Below are 4896 nucleotides of genomic sequence, written 5' to 3'. Positions count from 1 at the left end.
AATGTGAATTCATGACATATTCCAGCCCATACTTTATGCCTTGAAAATTTGTTTAACATAAACTTGTAGTTTCTATATGTTTGTATCCCCCAAGGGTGATGATTAAATTGTTTGTTACAGTGAATGGCCCTACCTTGAAATTTCTTGTCTGATTATCTGTTCAAAATAATTGTTCACTTTAAAATTACATAAAACTTTTTTCATGATAGTTTTAGGCCATATTTTAATAACTTTAAATTGCATCTGTTATTGTTTGGTACATCTTTACCATGGCATAGTAATTTAATTATTGTATATTTAGCAGTCTTCTGGAGTACATATCTTCTTTTGGAGAGCTTGACAAAGCAGGGTTTTGCCTTCCATTTGAACTATAATGGAAATTATATCCTAGTTCTATGATATTATGAGTGCATGGGAAATGCAATATTCATGCAGTAACCATTTTCTTATTAAAAATTAGGTGGACAGATATTATTCCCTTTTTTCTTCCTCTAGGATGAGTTTGAAAATTAAACTCATAAATAAAGTAAGAGAAAAAAAAGAACAACTTATTTTCTCCAAAATCCCAAAACAATCTTTGTAGAATATGTGATTGAACTTTCTGCTTACTCTAATCAAGAGATTAATAAAGTCATTCCTCATTACTAAGACATGTCAATCCTTTAATACACTTAACTTTTCTATAATATGCTTCTCTATTTAACTCAACTGACCTTGCAGTGAATGCCCTCTGCAGAGCTTTTCCTGAATACTAATTATGGATTCAGTAATGTTACTGCATTCTGTTCTCATTTTTTTGAATGATAAAAAGATAAAAATTTCTTCATAATAGCAGTGGATTATGAGGTAAATGTAATTTATAAGCTTCTGTGTAAATGTTTAGAAATAATTACATTTTCCCAACAGGTCTCTGAATTTATTCTCAGCTGCAATTAAATTCTTACTATTGCTGCCATTTAAAATCTTACAATGGCAGTAATAATGTCTCTAATCCAAAGTGTGGAATGCTACTTTTAGAAAGACAAGATAAGAATTTATATATTAATTTATATTTATTTTCTTATAATAAATATAATTGGAATTATAAGTTTAAAAAATTCTGTTAAAATACCGTAATTTTGTTTTATTTCATCACCTAATTATCATAATTTTGGAAATAAAGATTTCCATATTTGAGCATTTTTGAGAATTCTTTTCTTTTTTTTTTTATTTTTAGGGGATAACGCGAACGCAGTTCCCCACTACCACAAATTATGCAGTCAAATTTCCCACATTTGGGGAAATCACAGGGGTCAGCACATCCGGAGTCCAATGGATAAGGCTTGCCCTGGGAAAACCACCTTGGTGATCATGGTATCTCCCCTGCCAGGTAAGTATATATTTGACTTTTACCTTTTTCTTTTCTTGTTAAATAGAAAAGGGTTAGAAAAAAGAATAAAAAATGAACTGATTTGAACTGAATGAACTGACTTGAACTGAGTGAACCAATTTGAACTGAAATGAACTGAATTTGTTGGTACACAAAATATATATGCATATTTGTATATAAAATATATAAAGAAGGATGTATACATGCATATATGTATTATAAATTCTACATATTATTCATTAACTCTACATCCTTTTCCTATAAACATGAAAACATCATTTACTTTTTGAAATTTAATTTCTTTCCAGTGGCACAATTTCTCAACTTTTCAATTATAAAGATTTTGAGTATGTTTTGATTCATTATTCTTCTATCATTACCTAATCTTCTCCCTTAGTCAATCAAATTTCTTGAGTGACTGTAAGTCTGCAGTTAATAGGTATCTTTTGGTCTCATTCTCTTGTATTAAGTCCTCTTCTTTATTCATAAGACAGAAATAAAAATATGGTCCTGGAAAGAGTATTAAGAAATCATCTGGTTCCTTACTATTTGCCTTTGGGAAAATTAAATCCTCTCAGATAAATGTCTGCCTTACACATAAAGCTTTCCAAGAAAGATGATTTCTGCCAGTTACCTGTTTCTAAAAATTCCCTATGTCAAAATGACAAGTCCTCTGGCACAATTTGCATGCTATAAGGATCTGGCTGTTAAAGAATTAGTCTGAATGAGTATAGAGGATCATGATAAAATGATAATTTCTAATAACATTTACTTGGGTATTTTAAAAATTATTTTTCTTTACTGAATTTTGGAAGATTACAGTCTTATGCTCCTTTGGATTATTAAATGACTAATCATTTAATAATAGAAGAATTTAATGAATATATAACCAGATAGTAAATTTGCTCATTGTTAAGGGTGCAGTTAGACCCTTTTCATTAATGCATAGCTTAGATAATCTTCCCTTGTTAGTATGCTTTCTCCAGTAAACTATTATAAATATTTTGATTACATCCATTAAAACTTGTGTTGTGGGGAGTGAATGGGGTTCAAGCAGTTGAATGCCTGCCTCCCACATGGGAGGGTCCACATTTGGTTCCAGTGCCTCCTGAAAAAAAAAAAGATAAACAAACAAACAAAAAATCAACCCAAGGAAGCCAATGTGGCTCAATGGTTGAGTGCGGGCTTCCCACATACAAGGTCCCAGTTTCAATCCTTGACCTGGGTACCTTATAAATAACAACAGCAACAAAAACAAAAACTTGTGTCAGACAGGGATCCTTGGTACATATTCTTTAATCTTACATGCATCAGTGGAGCAACTGGGGTGTGTGTATGTGTGTTCTGCCTAGGGAAGGAGCACTCTAGAGATAAAATATTTATTTTATTTTATTCCCAAAAGATATTCAGAAAATAAGCCTAACTTCATATAAAGGCAACCAATTTAATCATCTCATGAGATAGAATTTATACATAAGACCTAAACACAGTTACATCATAACTACACACACAATAATACACCCACAATAAAAGCAGCCACTGATAAGATATTTCAACAGCTATGACCACAATCTGTCAGCCTCAAAGTATTCCAGAGACAGTGTTTTAAGATAGAAACAATTATACTCAAGGGAATACTTTGGAATAAATAATCTCCATTCTTTTTTGATAGCTATATTCTAGGTTCTAGAACAACACAATGCAACATGATTTTTATGTACTTAATACAGTTCATCACTAAAAGAAATATCACACGTTATAATATTTGAGTCTTTATTACTTTTTTAACATTCCACAAATAGATTGTGCAAGACTTTACCTCATTATTGATATAAATACAGAACCTAAATAAATCAAATTTAAACTACCCTTTCCAATATTGTTTCATACCATAGATCATGTAAATAGGATGATTTCAAAACTTTGAAATATTCAATTGCTCAAACATTCAGTTGCTCAAATTGAGCAACAATTTCTATATATGCTACCATTAATTTCTATTTTATTCCAATTGATTAGCAGTATTTAGGTATGCCTTTGGCCCTGGTCTCCTCAAAATACATTTGAAAGAAGTGTTAACACATTTTTCCTCTTTGCTTATTTGTTGACTTAATAATTTAGGTCATTTAACTTTAAATTAGTTGTTATTTACCCATGCAGTTAAAAATAAATTGCTATGCAAGAGCAATTATAAAATTATGTTTCTACATGTATATTATGATAAATGTATAATATGTAGCATATATTTAGCTAGCAATATTTTAAAACTTAATTATTATTTTAAATGTTTTTCATTGTTCCAAATTAACTCATCCTTTTAAAATCTATTTAAAAGACTTTTAGTTAAATGACTATTATGCAGTTCTTTGTGATATTTTCTCTGGGTGATAGTAAAATAGAAATAGAATACTTGGGCAATAAAGACAGTAAGTTTTTAAAAATGTAAATATAGGTAGACCCTCATTCACTACTAAAAAAATCCTGAAACCATAGAAAATTTGATTTATTTTTAAATTCGGACAGACTTGATGAATGCTGTATATAAAGACGAAATTGGTGTTTTATGTTAGTCAAACATGTCAACAAAACTTTTAAAAAGAGAAAGTGTGTAGGATCACCAAATAAAAGTAAATAGGCTACTGTGGCTTAAGTGTAGAATTTACCTGGCTGTGAGGTCATAAAAATTCTGGGAAATAAATTGATATTTGAATGCTACATTAATGATTTTGAGCTTTTACATTGATTCACTACCTAGTTCTTAGATATGTTTTATATAATAAATACATTCACATAATCAGCTTTTGGAGATTTTACTGGTAGCAAAGTTTGAATTGATTAGGATAAATATCATTGATATTTATCAATGATAAAAATCCATTAATGTATCTGATTTTCATTCATGGAAAAGGATATGTGCCTTTTATATTCTTCAATTTTTGATACATACATTTCACTTTTAAACCAAGATGCATTTATAGCATTTATAAAAATGCAATCATGAGGCTGTCAAATACTTAATAAACACATTGATTTCTCCCATAACTGATGGGCTTTCATGGTTCCTGAAAAAGTGCATGCAAAGGAAACAAATTACTATGACCCTGGTCTTCATGAAAATATATTCCTCAGTACTGACAGGCAAAGAATGTAACAGTATTTCAGTGTTATTCTCCAAAGAAAGAAGAAATCTCTGAAGAATTTATCACTGCAAAGTTTTGGAATTGGGGGCGGGAAATGAGGAGATAGTTTTGCCTCACTTCATAGAAGCAATAGGGCTTAGAAATAGGACATACATTTGGATATTTAATTTTTCCTACAAATTATAGAGACTGATAGTATAATCAGAGTATAAAAGAAGATTTTGTGTATTATTAAAAAGCGCTTTTTCCATTCCTTGTAACATCTGCTCACGAACTAGACAGTACACTTAAGTTCATCACTGGACTCCTTCCTGAGAATATTTTTCTTTTACTTGTATATTTAATTTCTCTTACTCCATTTGGTTAATTTTCTTGAGCCTACAAACA

At 30.1% G+C, this 4896-nt stretch overlaps 1 non-coding gene across 1 annotated transcript; it reads right to left on the bottom strand.

Annotated features, from left to right (window-relative positions):
- Nucleotides 1–1213: 1213 nt before the first annotated feature.
- LOC111763569 (U1 spliceosomal RNA) lies at nucleotides 1214–1377 on the bottom strand. The gene has a single exon (XR_009180851.1). It is a non-coding gene; the product is annotated as a U1 spliceosomal RNA (small nuclear RNA).
- Nucleotides 1378–4896: the final 3519 nt, after the last annotated feature.

The sequence above is a fragment of the Dasypus novemcinctus genome, chromosome 15 (assembly GCF_030445035.2).
Source record: "Dasypus novemcinctus isolate mDasNov1 chromosome 15, mDasNov1.1.hap2, whole genome shotgun sequence".
NCBI lineage: Eukaryota > Metazoa > Chordata > Mammalia > Cingulata > Dasypodidae > Dasypus > Dasypus novemcinctus.
Note: the sequence above shows the minus strand (reverse complement) of the source record. Positions and strands in the feature narration are given on the sequence as shown.